The 16,310-nt window shown below is 42.7% G+C and overlaps 1 pseudogene across 1 annotated transcript; it reads left to right on the top strand.

The window, feature by feature from the left end:
* Positions 1–6,302: 6,302 nt before the first annotated feature.
* LOC308525900 (U4/U6.U5 tri-snRNP-associated protein 1-like) lies at positions 6,303–8,910 on the top strand (annotated as a pseudogene). The gene is made up of 3 exons: positions 6,303–7,591; positions 7,634–7,728; positions 7,918–8,910. The product of its transcript is annotated as a U4/U6.U5 tri-snRNP-associated protein 1-like (transcript).
* The last annotated feature ends 7,400 nt before the right edge of the window (positions 8,911–16,310 follow it).

Genomic DNA, 16,310 nt, shown 5'->3' with positions numbered 1-16,310 from the left:
CATTTTATTGATATAATTAGCCATCATTATACATGGCAAAATTTTCATGTCCAATAATTGAACCAAATTAATTCTTTTTAAAAGAACTAACAAAATTCAGTAGGTTTGGATGCAAAATTACAGACACCTAATGGCAGCTCAAAGCATGTAAACAAAAGGGAACAACAAAAACAGCAAAATGCCAATGACAGGAAGAACAGCTACTTCTTGGAATGGCAAAAGACGGTAGCTCAGATAGGAGGTAAGTATGAAACTAAATTTTAAAAATGCAAGCATAAATAAACTTGCAGAAGTGAGCAAAGACTAATATTGACTATCAGTTGTCAAAATACTGGCGAGTGGAATTATGTGTAATAAGAAAATATTTAGTGGTGAAAACGTTCTGGGTTTTTAATGTACCCATGCTGATTAAATTTTATGCTTTGAAGCTATGCTGTCCAATATGATAGCCTCTAGCCACATGTGGCTACCTAAATTTAAATTAATTAAAATAAAAATTCAGCCCCTCCTTTGCAGTGGCCACATTTCAAGTCCTCAGAGCCACGGTGTACACGGGGACACACTGGACACATGGCAATAGAACATTTCCGTCAGAGTAGCAAGTTCTGTAGAACAACGCTGCGATCCATCATGAGGAGAAGCATCATAATGGAGCTTTATCAATATTATTCATCTGGAAGTTTACCACAAATACTTTTGTTATTATCCAAGCCATGAGTTACTTGTAGAGACAAGATATAGAACTAGATAAAACAGGGCCAAATTCATTATTGCTTCCCCCCTCCCAGAAAGACTTCTTTGGAATGTTAACTACCAACACCTTAGAAATGCAGTACTTATTGTGAAAAATATATAGGAAGCCACTTTTGACTTGGTATAACATTTCAGATGCTGAATCCCTAGGCATAATTTCATTCTCTTCATGACTGAGTAGATCAATTGAGAAAACTAAAAGATTTTGACTGCTTTATGTAATAGTATGACCCATAGCATTCTAGACAGAGATAATATTTTATAATGGGTTTGGCAGGCATTTCTTTAACATATTTGTGTGGGGGGAAAAAACCTTTATTACACTTCTTTAAGGTTTTGAGTTACAAAACATCTTTACTGTAATATAAGCATTTATTTATTTTCACTTAAAAAATTTAAAAATAACATTTTTCAGAACTGCTTTAGGAACATCATAATAAAATAGATAAAAGCCATTACATATTTATTCTGGAACATAAAATACAGAAAATGGCTGGATGCTATCCAATTCTTTCATGAGCTAAATATAGCTCTGACACTATAATCCAATAAAGATGTGACACACCAAAAACATTTATAGACAATCCTTACTTGTGAATATTAGACACAAAACAAATAAAATGCTAGCAAATCTAGTTCAAAATACACTAAAACCTTAACCCATTGAGGTCAAGGAGAATTTACCTCAGGCTGGAAAACTAGCAATATAAGGAAACTTATTAATAAAATAATGATATCAGTTCAGTTGATTAAATAAGAAAAATAAAATGATCCTCTCAGTAGATACTGAAAGGCTACTAGATGAAATTCAACATCCTTTTATATTCTTATTTTGAATCCTCACCCCAAAATATGTTTTTCCCATTGATCTTTAGAGAGACAGTGGAAGGGAGGGAGAAGGGAGACAGAGAGAGAGAGAGAGAAAGAGAGAGAGAGAGAGAGAGAGAGAGAGAGAGAGAGAGAGAGAGAAACATCAATGTGAGAGAGACACATCAACTGGTTGCCTCCCACACGTGCCCCCTTTGGGGCCGTGATCAAACCTGCAACTGAGGTTTGTGCTCCTAACCTGGAATTGAACCGGTGACCCTTTGGTCCTGGGGCCTATGCTCCAACCACTGAGCAAAACCAGCCAGGGCCCCATTTATAATCTAAAAACGTATTACTATGTAAAATTAAAGTAAACATGATGAGCATTCCAAATAAAAGTCAACTAGATATAGCAAAGATATATTATTTATCATTATTTTATATTGTTATGCCATTAGCCAATGTAATGAAGTATGAAAAAGAAATAAGAGCAATAAACAGTGGAAAGGCAAATACAAGACTTTTATGATCTTTTTCAGATTATATAATTGTATAGCAAGAAAATGAAAAAAGTAATTCATAATTATTTTTTAAAAAATATATTTTATTCCTCCAGGGCTCCCATATATTTCTATTTTACTTATAATCATAGCATAGATTTAAAATGTATTCATTAAAAATAGTCTTTTATTTTAGATTTTAGACAACATAAAAAAATATATATATATATTTTATTGATATTTTACAGAGAGGAAGGGAGAGGGATAGAGAGCTAGAAACATCAATGAGAGAGCAACATGGATCAGCTGCCTCCTGCAGGCCCCTCACTGGGGATGTGCCCACAACCAAGGTACATGCCCTTGATCGGAATCGAACCCGGGACCCTTGAGTCTGCAGGCTGACGCTCTATCCACTGACCCAAACCGGCTAGGGCCATAGTTATTTCTTAATAAAAATAGAGATTAACTCTGCAAAGATCAATATAGTTCTGTAAAATTGTCAAAATTCTGTTTGAATATCTGTAAAATAAACCCATTTCCAAGTAAAATTCTTAATGAGTGACACCTATGATCTCTATAACTGAGAGATCTAAAATGAAGACTTAAGAAAATGGGGAAAATATCAGTTCTTTCATGGGAAAAATAAATATCATAAGGATCTTGATATTTTTCAAATTAACTTATAGGTTTGATGCAATTCTAAATAAAACATTATTTTTTAAGGCCTAAATTCATAGGAAAAAAACAAAAATACATAGGCTATATTGTATTTGATAATAAAATACATCAGATTATAAACTATATTACTATTGTATAATTAAAATATTACTATGGTTAAAAACAATGCCTTTGACTAACCTCCCCTTCACATCCCACCTCCTGATGCTAATAGGAAACCAAGTTCCTTAAGACATCTATCTGGGCCATCATGAAGGTGGGTCATGGTAGGTGTAGATTTCTTCTCTTTTTTCTTTTTTTTCTGTGGTCTGCCATCTGGTGGCCTGAGTCAGAAACTATGTTTTCTCTGCTACAAGTAGCCTAAGGTTGGCTGTTGTTGCTCTTTCAGTTTATACTTTTCTCTGGTTAGCCAAGGAATTAGAGGTGAGTGCATGGGTCAAAGGACACTAACTGATTCTTCCAGTCTTACTTAAAATCGCCCCTATATAAAATGACATGATGCCTGGGTTTTGCAAAAATGGTGATAATGGTTGAAGCATGGTGCTTCTTTTGTGCATATTTACAAATTTGTTCTTTTTAAAAAAAAATTTAAAAGTTAAAAATAGAAACAATAAAAAAAACCACATTTTTCTCACAATTATAAGTGGTCAATTATTATATGAAAGAATCCTCAATCTCACTGACAATTAAACATAGGCAAATTAAAACAATTAAATATTCTTTTACCTTTCAGATGTAAAAAAGCATTAAAACTGAAAAGCATTAGTACTGAAAAGATGTAAAAAAATAAACACAATCTTTTGGTGAGAGTGTGAGTGGCTGAATTTAGAAGGCAATTTAGTTAACACTGCTGGAAAATTTTATAGTTCCAAAAATATTTCATAGCTTTACACCCAGAATTCTACTTCTCTTTTAAAAAACGACTCTAGCAAGAATGAAAAAATAAATGTACACTGATTTTGCTGTAGCATTGTTTATAAGAGCAAAATATTAAAAACGAACAAGAATAAGATATTAAAGAAAGGTATTTTTATATAATTAAGTATCATGCATCAGTTTAAAAGAACAATTTTTGTATTAATATTGAAAACATTATTGGAAAATGAGGTAAAAATAAGTTGTATAAATGGGAATGGCTTCATTTTTGTTAAGTAAGATAACATGTGTTAATAAGTGCATTTAAAATAATCTGGAAGCCAAAAACCACACAATTACAGTGATTTTCTTTGTTGGTAATCAAAACATGAGACTTTGGCTTTCTTCATTGTGTATGTTCTATGATGTTTTAGTTTCTCACAATCTATATAATGAAAGCCTAAGCAACCGTTACAGTGGAACAACCAGAACGACTGGTCGCTATGATGCACACTGACCACCAGGGGGCAGATGCTCAATGCAGGAGCATGTACTGACCAACAGGGAGTAGTAGACACTTAACACAGAAGCTGCCCCCTGGTGGTCAGTACACTCCCACAGGGGGAGCGCCGCTCAACCAGAAGCCAAGCTCACAGCTGGCAAACGCAGCAGAGGTGGCGGGAGTCCCTCCTGCCTCTGCAGCAGTGCTAAGGAGCAGCGAGCTGAGCAGTAAGGAGCAGCAAGCAGGCGGTGGTAAGGAGCGAGGGGTCCTGGACTGCGAGAGGGCACGGGCCAGGCTGAGGGACCCGCCCCCCCCCCCTCCAGTGCACAAATTTCGTGCACCGGGCTTCTAGTGAACATATAATACTTCTCCAACAGAAAAAGCAATAAAGATAAGATTTTAAAGTAAATAAATTAAAGAGTGTTTTCCTGCAATCCTTAAAAAAAAAACTTCCATTTTTAAGCCAAGTTCTCTACTGCCTCCCACATCACATGGTTCCCAGTCAGGATCATCTCACCTCTTCTAAAGGTAGAAGAGGCTTTTGTCATCTTTTTTGGTTTGAGACTTTTTTGGTTTGGACTTCTGGCATAGTAAGGAAGCCAATGAGTCTCTAATTTGCTCTAGCAATTCAAGCAAACTTGAATTGTACTCTATCTAGAGCTCTTTATTTCAGAATCTGGCAAGGTGCTTGGCACATAGTAAGCACTCAATGAATAAAGAAATGATTTTAAGTCATGCCATTTTACACCAAACGAATGTACTTAATCATGATATGAAAAGTTACTGTACTTTTATTATTTCTTTCCTACTAATACAAATCAAGCTGCTGACTATTTTATAAGTTATGAGGAATAGAAAACAAAAGACATTGAAAAGAGAATGGAAATTCTCTGGTGCTATATCTGCAAGTGCAATAAAAATCTAAAAATTCATTGTAGAACTTGAAGATATGGCAGGCAATTATTTACTTGCCAACTCATGGAAATTTTCTCCATCCCTTTGCTGTTATATAAACCAAATAATCAAGTAAGAATATTTGCAAAGAACCTATAATTTAGAACTTCTAAAAAGTCTTTCTATAGCCAGAATAAAAGTAATTTATAGTGACCTTTTTTTCTGTCTTTACTTGAAAGCTGACTTTGGAGTAGCAATTAGGTAGTTGATTAGTGATGTTTTATATGCTCTATAAATTACATATGAAAATGACACTTCTATTGCATCAGTATTTTTAGGCCTATTGCTAATAATAACTGTAAGCCATCTGATCTAAAATGCAAGCGTGTTTTGTTAAAGTTAAAAAAAATCTGCTCTGCCAGGACTCAAACCTTTATTCTTTCCCCAGGAGCAGAAAAGGGAAATGGATTATTTTTAGGCAAATATGAGACACTGTGAGATCATCATTCACATATTCAATAAATGTTCACTGTGGGTCTCTTTGCGCCAAGCATTGTGTTGGCCTTTTAAACACATTTGTGCAATTAAAGATTCTGCTTCTTGAAGAACTCGAAATCATTTCTCTAATCTCTCTTGATGAAATCAGCAATCTCCAAAGTATCAGAGATATATTTGTGCATGCGTATACATATGTAGACACATGGATGTAAAAATAATAAAAGGATACGAGTTACTTAGCATTTAAGCCTGATTATTGCAGGATGCGCATTACTTTCTCTTTAAAAAACCACATAGATACAAATGTCTTTAAAAACTGCATACTGTGCAATTTAGCAATTCTGCTTTTAGGAAGGTTAAAGATTGGGTGCAAAGATTTAGTTACAAGAATGCTCACTGTAAATTTATTTTTAAAATACAGTGGGGCCTTGACTTACGAGTTTAATTCGTTCAGTGACGGAGCTCGTAACTTCGTATGTCAAATCATAAAGTGAACGAGTGAGACACGTGATGCTGGGCTGATGTTGTGGCGTTCACTGTGACGTTTGCTGCGCCAACTAGCGGTGGGGTATCTGAAGCTGGCTTGTAACCCAAATTTTAGCTCGCATCTCAAAGCAAAAAGTCGGCGGAGAGACGGCTGTATCTTGAAAAACTCGTTAGTCGGGACACTCGTTAGTCAAGGCCCCACTGTAGTACAAGAAACAGTCTAGATCAGTGGTTCTCAACCTTGGCTGCACATTAGAATCACCAGGGAATCTTTTTAAAATCCTGATTTCTGGGCCTCATCCTCTGGAAATTCGGTTTCTTTGTTACTAATGTTGTGGCCTCACCCAAACATCGGGGGCGCCACCGAGCAGCCGCGGCGACACCGAGCACAAAAAACACAGGCACCAGAGCGGCGGCAGCTGCGGCGAACGACGGGAGCGGAGCCGGGAACAACGACGGGGGCGGAGCCGGGAACGGGGGCGAGCGCGGGAGCGAGACCGAGGCCCGCAGCGGAGCGCACGGGCGGGAGCGCGGCCAGGCCGAGCCCTCCGAGCGGCGCGAGAAGCGGGACGATGGCTGCGAGGCCTCGCACTTAGCATCGAGGAGACCAATAAACTCCGGGCAAAGCTGGGGCTGAAACCCTTGGAAGTCAGTGCCGTGGAGGAGGAGGCAGGCACCAAGGAGGAGCCCGTGGCAGCCGATGTCATCAACCCCACAGCCTCACGACAACGAGAGGAGCTACGAGAAAAGCTGGCAGCTGCCAAAGAAAAGCGCCTGCTGAACCAGAAGCTGGGGAAGATCAAGACTCTGGGGTGGGGAGGACCCCTGGCCGGACGCCGCCGCAGCCTGGGTCCAGAGGAGCCGGCAGCTGCAGGACGAGCAGGACTTGGCAGAGAAGAGGGCCGAGCTGCTGGAGGAGGTGGACCAGCAGGTTGGTGTCCGCACTCTGGTGGAGGAGGAGCTCGGGCGGGGGCGGCGGGACCTGTCCAGTGCCCGGGACCTGCAGGGCCTCCCTGTGGAGCATGCCATGGACTCCTTCCGAGAAGGGCAGACTGTGATCCTCAGCCTGCAGGACAAAGGCGTGCTGCGGGCGGAGGAAGACGTGCTGGGGAACGTGAACCTGCTGGCGAAGGCGCGGGCGGAGGAAAACGTGGAGCTGCGGAAGAAAAAGCCCGACCACCTGCCCTCTGCAGAGGATGAGAGTGTGGAGGACCTGGCGCAGCAAAGACCCCGCTCTGTGCCGGCCAGGTACGACGAGGAGCTGGAGGGCGAGCGGCCGCACTCCTTCCGTTTGGGGCAGGGCGGCCTTGCCCATGGCCTTCGGGAACGTGAGCTGGAAGAGATGCGCACCAAGTTGCGGCTGCAAGCTCAGTCTCTGAGCATGGCCGGGCTGCGGCTCGCCTCCGAGTACCTGAGGCCAGAGGAGAGGGTGACCTTTCAAAAGACCAAGCGGAAGGTGAAGAAGATCCGAAAGGAGGGGAAGGAGGTGGTAGTGCGGGCTGACGACTTGCTGCCTCTTGGGGACCAGACTCAAGATGGGGACTTTGGTTCCAGACTGCGGGGCCGGGGTCGGCGCCGAGTGCCCAAGGGAGATGAGGAGGCCCCGGAGGAGGAGGAGGAGGAGGAGGAGGAGGAGGAGGAGGAGGAGGAGTAGGAGTTGGAGGAAGAGGAAGAGAAGGAGCCGGTGTCTCAGCCCCCACCATCAGATGACACTCGGGTGGAAAACATGGACATCAGTGATGAGGAGGAGGACGGGCTGCCGCCCGGGTCCCCAGAGCTGCTGGAGGAGGATGAGGCAGGGCTGGAGGAGGAGGACGGGCTGCCGCCCGGGTCCCCAGAGCTGCTGGAGGAGGATGAGGCGGAGCTGGAGGAGGAGGACGGGCTGCCGCCCGGGTCCCCAGAGCTGCTGGAGGAGGATGAGGCGGAGCTGGAGGAGGAGGACAGGCTGCCGCCCGGGTCCCCAGAGCTGCTGGAGGAGGACGAGGCGGGGCTGGAGCGGCGGAAGCAGCTGGAGAAGGGCGGCCAGTTACCGCAGCTGCAGCAGCTACACCAGCCACGGGACAGCGGCGAGAAGGTGGTGGAGATTGTGAAAAGCTGGAGTCCCGCCAGCGGGGCTTGAAGGAGGAGGAGGAGGGTCCGGAGCGGAAGGGGACCATCGTGTTCAACGCCACGTCGGAGTTCTGCCCTACCTTGGGGGAGATGCCCACCTACGGGCTGGCCGGCAACCGGGGGAGCAGGAAGAGCTCATGGACTTGGAACGGCACGAGGAACGCTCGGCCAAAGGCGGCTCTGCGTCTGACCGGGAGGAGAACATTGGCTGGAGCACAGTCAGCCTGGAGGCGGAGAAGCAGCATCAGGACTTCTCTGCCTCCTCCACCACCATCCTGGACGAGGAGCCCATCGTGAAAAGAGGGCTGGCAGCCGCGCTGCTCCTGTGTCGGAACGAAGGACTGCTGGAGACGACAGTGCAGAAGGTGGCCCAGGTTAAGGCACCCAACAAGTCCCTGCCGTCAGCAGTGTCCTGCATTGAGGACAAGATGGCCATCGATGACAAGCATAGCCGGCGAGAGGAGTACCGGGGCTTCACCCAGGACTTCAAGGAGAAGGATGGCTAGAAGCCTGATGTTAAGATCGAGCATGTGGATGAGACGGGCCGAATATTCACACCCAAGGAGGTTTTCCGACAGCTGTCCCACCGCTTCCACGGGAAAGGCTCGGGCAAGATGAAGACAGAGCGGAGGATGAAGAAGCTGGACCAGGAGGCGCTCCTGAAGAAGGTGAGCTCCAGCGACACACCCCTGGGCACTGTGGCCTTGCTCCGGGAAAAGCAAAAGGCCCAGAAGACACCGTACATCGTGCTCAGCGGCAGCGGCAAGAGCATGAACGCGAACACCATCACCAAGTGAAGCCGACCTCCCCTCGGATCCTCTCCCCAACTTAAATATTAAATAAAGTTCCCTCCTTAAAAAAAATAAAAAATCAACAGAGCTAGATAGAGATAAGATTTTTATCAAAGGTCAGATAAACTATAAACATAAAACAAGGAAGTGTAGAAGGTCAAAGGAGGACCCAAATCATACCATGATGTAACTATAGAGGCATGCTTATAGGATCCAATGCTATAAATACAGTTGTAACAGGACAATAAGGAGAGAACCTGGCTATGCTGATCAACCAGAAAAAAAAAAGGTGGGGAGGTGCCTGGAGAGCTCCCCTATACTTTCTACCTCTGAAGACACAGAGAGATGGCCATCTGTGAACCAGAAGGCAGGCTCTCACTAGACCATGCGTGTCAGAGGTGACATGCGAACTCATTTTTTTGGTTGATTTTTCTTTGTTAAATGGCATTTAAATATATAAAATAAATATCAAAAATATAAATCTTTGTTTTACTATGGTTGCAAAGATCAAAAAATTTCTATATGTGACACGGCACCAGAGTTAAGTTAGGGTTTTTCAAAATGCTGACATGCCGAGCTCAAAAGGTTCGCCATCACTGCACTAGACACTACTGTAAATCTGCTGACTCTTTGGTCTTAAATTTCCCAGTCTCCAGAGCTGTGAAAATAAATTTCTGTTGTTTATAAGCCACCTGTCTATAGTGTTCTGATATAGCAGCCTGAGCTAAGATAATAGGTAACATCAAAAAGGATCAGGTAGTGCTTGCTTTGGCTAAAATTGGAACTATACAGAGAAGATTAGCATGGTCCCTGCGCAAGGAGGACACCCAAATTTGTGAAGCGTTCCATATTCTTTTTTTCAATTTGGAAATATTGGGGGGCCAGGCAGGTAAGTCCAACTCAAGAGGAACTTTGGTTTGGGATCCACTCAGAGTATAGCCCTTAGGCAGGGTGGTCCCAGTGACACACAGACTATTCTTTTTTTCTTTTTCTTTTTTAAATATATTTTATTGATTTTTTACAGAGAGGAAGAGAGAGAGATAGAGAGTTAGAAACATCGATGAGAGAGAAACATCGATCAGCTGCCTCCTGCACATCCCCCACTGGGGATATGCCCGCAACCCAGGTACATGCCCTTGACCGGAACCGAACCTGGGACCTTCCAGTCCGCAGGCCGACGCTCTATCCACTGAGCCAAACCGGTTTCGGCCACAGACTATTCTTATCAATAAGGATTTACATGACTAAATGTGGGGAGGTTGCTTCAGCTACCATTATCTGGATTAACAGAGGTGGTACACAGCTCTGACCTTTGCTAGGGCTTCAAAGGTCACCAGCCTTCCGGGTTCTCTGTCTACACCTCTCTGCTAGTGAAGACAATAGGCGGTTTCCCACACTCCTGCATACCCCACACTGGGGATCAAGCCCACAACCCAGGCATGTGGCCTGACCGAGAATCGAACCGTGATCTCCTGGTTCATAGGTCGATGCTCAACCACTGAACCACACCAGCAGGGCTAATCTTTGCATTTTCCAATCCAATCTGCAACATTGCCACCAGCGTGATCTTTCAAAAATGCAATAGGTCATGTCACCTGTTTAAAGCTCTTCATCTGTTTCCCTTGCATTAAAATCCAACGCCCTTGGGTTTTAGCCTGAACTTCTTAATACGTCTTGTAAAGAACTTCGTGGTTTAGCATCTGTCCCTTCTCCAACTTGTTACTATAGTCACCACCTCATTCTGTGTTCTAACCACACAGTCTGGGTCCTCTCTCTGGAGCACTTCCTTCAGGGCCTGGGTCAGGAGCCACTCCAGGTGCTTCCACAGTCAAGCGTTCCATATTTTTAATTAAAAAAAAAAAAAAGGATCATGTAGAACGGTCTTGATTGGAAATGGAAAATTTTCTCTGATGTAATACAAAGTGAAAATGGGAAGTTACCTCGTTGCTTAAGTCTCCAATACAGGGAAGTGCAAGCCCTATTTTGGCTCTGACCCTGGGCAAGAGATTTGACCGCATATAGTCTCAGTTTTCCCATCTGTCATGGGGCTGAATTGTGTTCCCCCTCCAAATTAATATACCAAAGAACTAACCCCTAGTACCTAAGAGTTTGACTGTATTTGGAGATAGGGCCTTTAAAGGTGTAATTAAGTTAAAATGAAGCCTTTAGTGGGGACTCTAATCCAATATGACTATGTAGGGAAGGGAAAAAGATTTCCTCTATTCTCTTAGGTTTAACTAAGGCCTTTAATGAAGCAGGTCCTGTGAGTTAAACTGACAAAAGACAAATTAACAGGAGAGAAGGCATACACTTTTATTAATATTTAAAGTTTTATGTGTATGGGCTTCACAAAAAAGAAGTGAAAAAGTCAAAGAGCAGACAGACTTGGGAGCTTACATACTATTTTAATAAAGGGTGATAAATTGTGGAGAAGTGAGTAGCAAAGGAAAGGGGATTTGGGCTTCTAGAGCTGGTAAACTATGAGAGTGACTAGGAAATACATGTGGGTGGGTTAAGATATCTTCTAATGCAACGGTTCTCAACTTGTGGGTCGAGACCCCTTTGGGGGTTGAACGACCCTTTCATAGGGGTCGCCTAAGACCGTCGGAAAACACATATAATTACATATTGTTTTTGTGATTAATCACTATGCTTTAATTCTGTTCAATTTGTAACAATGAAATTGGGGGTCACCACAACATGAGGAACTGTATTAAAGGGTAGAGGCATTAGGAAGGTTGAGAACCACTGTGGAAGATAAGATTATTTTAGTAAGGTCTGTTCATGCAGAATCACCTCAGCATTGACTCCTCCAGAGATAGGAGTGCTCTCCTATCCTCTCTTCCTGGAATAGGGACTGTGCTTTTTTCATAGGAGATTTATGCCCAGCTTTCACGCAGATAGCAGAGAGCTCTTCCTGTGCCTGCTGTTCCTCAGTTGCCTTCAGCTCAAAACAATTGATATGCCAAAGTGGCATATTTGAGGGTGTCATATTCTGATCTCCTTTGACTGATATCTTTCTGAAAAAAGATTTGAATACGGATGGGTAAAGAGGGAAGACCTTGTGGGCACAGCAAGAAGGTGGCATCTAGATGACAAGGAGAGGGACCTTAGAAGAAACCAACCCTGCTGACACCTTGATCTCAGACTTCTCAGTCTCCAGAACAGAGTGAAAATAATATTTTGCTGTTTAAGCTACCCAGTTTATGGTACTTTGTTACAGCGGTCCTAGCAAAACAGTATACCATTTATCAGATGGAAAACAATCTTAAAAACATCTTCACTTAGCTCTCAAGGTTGCACTGAGTCAAAAAGATATAAATCCCTTTGTAAATTATAAACTACTACAGAAATGAGAGTAATTGTTATTCATATCATAGCTGAACAACCTGCAGGAATGCACTCCTCTCATTAAGACTGAGCTTTTTAACCCTTTAGTATGGCAGAGGCTCAGTTCTCATACAGGAGGTGGGGAGAAACAGGAGACTTAAGGAGGACTGCAGTAAAGAACACGAACAACTTGCCAGAGAAAGGAGAGAGGCAAAATAAAGAGAATGGTTTCTTATATCCATGCTGCAAGCTGGTAAAAACAAAACAAAACAACAACCCACCTAGATGACATATAATAATAATAGCTAAGATGCATTGAGTATTTACTAACGACCACACATGGCCTCAAGTATTTTTTATATATGTTCTCTAATTAAATCTATCAACTCTATAGTAAAAGCACAGATGTATATATGTGTGTGTGTGTGTGCGTGTGTGTGTGTAGATATGTTTTTTTGTCTGTCTGTGTCTGTATGTTATCTATTTTAGTCTCTTCTGTTACAACATATATCTCCAATACGAAAATTTTTTGCTATGTAGTAGATAAAAAGCAATAAAATTGCCAAAATGAGAAGTCATGATTTTTCAAGAAATGACTATATCCGCACTACCACAAAACATGTAGAAACACTACCTGATGGAACAGAGTGCCCAATAGTAACATATACAACGCCCACTCACCACCCACCTCATCTTCTTACTTTTTTTTTTTTTTTAAATATATTTTATTGATTTTTTACAGAGAGGAAGGGAGAGAGATAGAGAGTTAGAAACATCGATCAGCTGCCTCCTGCACTTCCCCCACTGGGGATATGCCCGCAACCCAGGTACATGCCCTTGACCGGAATCGAACCCGGGACCCTTCAGTCCGCAGGCCGACGCTCTATCCACTGAGCCAAACCGGTTTCGGCCATCTTCTTACTCTTAACCCAGGGTATGACATGCATTGTCCTAAGAGTGAACACACTGTTCTTTTGAATTTTTATTTATTTCATGATGAGCCTATTGAGCATACTGTATTAAACCTGTATAAACACCCTGGTTATAAGAATCCTAGGTAGTGAATAAAAAGAAAAGCCTTCAGTTGAAATAATGAGATGTTTTGAAATAAATGAGAGAATGTACAGGCCCGAGGGAATCCACATTGTTCACATTCAGGAACAAGGGTGAGACAATAAACTAAAGGAGTACTTGTGCATACCAGTTATCTGCGTCGAGTGGAATTGGGAAGCACTTTGAAGAGATTGCAGATAAGGACGCCCATGCCAAGTAATGCCAATCCAGTTGAATAGCACTTTGTTTCCAATAGTCTCTAGGCTCATTAGGAACCATACAAGCAACTTCTTTATGAAAACAGGAGACTCTCAGAACAAAGTAGAATTTCTATTTTAGGCTGGTTTAGGAAACAGAAAAACAGAACAACACACCAGAGTAATCCAACTCTGGTATCACAATATTTTACCCTAAGGATGATAAGGTACTTCTTTCCTTTTACTTCTTCTCAGTAATAGAAAAATTACAACACGTTACCACACTGATTTCAAGCAAATGGTGTTTGGAGTGTGGCTTTCCACTAAGGAAAATAATTAACCTATTACTTCCCATTTAAAGTAGGCATGGAAAATCTAAAACTTCTATATGGCGAAAGACATAATGAACTAAAAGACAAATGACAAACATGTCATTGTAACATGTGACAATGGATTAAAATTATTATAATAATGTGTAATAAGCTCTTACAAATCAGCAAGGTAAAAAAAAGAACATCTCAGTAAGAAATGATCAAATAAATGATGAAAAGATAACAGAAAGAAACACAAAGTCTAATCAACATGAACTAGAGCTCAATTTCTAATTTAAAATATGCAAATTAAAATTATGCATTAATTTAACCTAGTAGATTGGCAAAAACACACTAAAAGGATTTTAAAAATAGGTTCAGCCTAACCAGTACGGTTCAGTAGTTGAATGTAGACCCATGCACCAAGAGATTGCTGGTTTGATTCCCGGTCAGGGCACATGTCAGGTTTTGTTTTTTTTCCCCAAATATATTTTATTGATAGTTTTACAGAGAGGAAGGGAGAGGAATAGAGAGTTAGAAACATTGATGAGAGAGAAACATTGATCAGCTGCCTCCTGCACACTCCCCACCAGGGTTGTGTCACAACCAAGGTACATGCCCTTGACCAGAATCGAACCTGGGACCCTTGAGTCCGCAGGCCAACGCTTTATCCACTGAGTCAAACCAGTTAGGGCACATGCCAGGGTTTTGAGCTTCATCTTCAGTAGGGGGCATGCAGGAGATAGCCTGTGGTTGCTTTTATCTCTCTCCCTTCCCCTCTCTCTAAAAGTCAATAAAAACATATTTAAAAAATAGGTTCAGCCTTGGCCGGGTGGCTCAGTTGGTTGTGTGGTAGGCAGTTAGACAGACATGAGCAGAACATGAACTATGGGCCAGGTACAGGAGGTTATCAGGGTGGAAAGCCCCAGGTACCTAGCAAAGGACAATTATAGGGGGAACTTCTCTCCCAGGATGACTTTCTCTCCCCTAGCATGTCCCTGGCCCTGAGGTTTGGACCCCTTCACCTTTCCTCCCTAGAGATAACATCTAGGCCTCAGGTGTGCTTCAGCTCCAGGCTCAGAAAAGCAGCAAAACCAGACAATCTACACCTGGCTGACCTCAGGACCAGCTGCATTGAATAATGACCCCCTGCCCTGTGCTGAGCAACAAATCAGTGGTGACCACAACTCTGAAAGGACACACCTGGAAAACTGCTGAATCTTCTATTCAATAGAATCTATTGAGATCTTCCCCTGGGACCTCCTCTAAAATCTTCACCCTTAAAATACTTAGGGCAGAAGACCCAGTGCACCTGGGAGCACACCTGTGCCGTTCCCTTCCCCTTCCCCTTCCCCCTCATCCTTCCTGCCCCAAGGCACCTTACCATTAGCTTCCTCACTCCCAAGCTCCAAGGGCCCTTCCTTTACCTCTAAACTTGTTTCCTAAGCCCATGTCTTCTAGGAATTACTTTTCTACCTCTGTAATTTACCAAATAAACGTTCTCTCATAGTTTGGGTCTTGGTTCTGAATTCTTTCCTAACCAGAACCCAAGTACCAAGGTTGCTGAACCCAGGTTTGGTCTGATGGTAACAGTCAGACACCTGGTGCCCTTTTGTTGCCTACAACAGTTGGAGAGTTGTCGCTGGAGCGTTGTTCAGTATATCAAAAAGATTGGGTTTTGATCCCCTTCCAGGTACTTAGGGCGGCAACACATTGATATTTCCCTCTCACATCCTTTCTCTCTCTTAAGTCAATAAATACTACTATGCCGAAACCAGTTTGGCTCAGTGGATAGAGTGTCGGCCTGCGGACTGAAGGGTCCCAGGTTCGATTCCGGTCAGGGGCATGTACCTAGGTTGCGGGCATATCCCCAGTAGGAGATGTGCAGGAGGCAGCTGATCCATGTTTCTCTCTCATCGATGTTTCTGACTCTCTATCTCTCTCCCTTCCTCTCTGTAAAATATCAATAAAATACATTTTAAAAAAATAAATAAATACTACTATATCCTAGGGTGAGGATAAAAAAAAAAAAGGGTTCAGTAATTTTACCTCTCCCTTCGAGAATGAGAATGAATATATTCAAAGGAAATGAGATGGGTTAAAAAATATATGTGCAAGTGTGTTCATTATAGAATTGTTTATAAGTTTAAAAATTGAATTTCATCCAGCAATTGAGAATTGGTCAAATCAAAGTATATAAATTTTCATTTAGCAATTCTGCTGGAATCTACCCCTTGGAATAGTCATTAAAACTGTTGTGCCCAGATTTCAAAGTTCCCAAGACCTCCAGGGAGCCAGTCAGTCCCATGCAAAAGCAAAGAGTCATTTATTTCAAACCTAGGTTTGGCTCCCCTGCCACACTCACTGATGCAACGGTAAGCTCCAGTGGCCGAGAGAGAGAGAGGCCTGATGGGACAAGGGGTTTTAAAGGGGGGTGGAGTGAGGGCAGGAGAGGGGACTGTGGGCCCCGCCGATTGGCCAGGCGCGAGTCGGTACAGGATGTGGTCATAGTGATGGTGTGCACTTCCCTTGATTATTATTGGTTA

The sequence above is a fragment of the Myotis nattereri genome, assembly GCF_964212035.1.
Source record: "Myotis nattereri genome assembly, chromosome: 10".
In the NCBI taxonomy this organism is placed as follows: Eukaryota; Metazoa; Chordata; class Mammalia; order Chiroptera; family Vespertilionidae; genus Myotis; species Myotis nattereri.
Note: the sequence above shows the minus strand (reverse complement) of the source record. Positions and strands in the feature narration are given on the sequence as shown.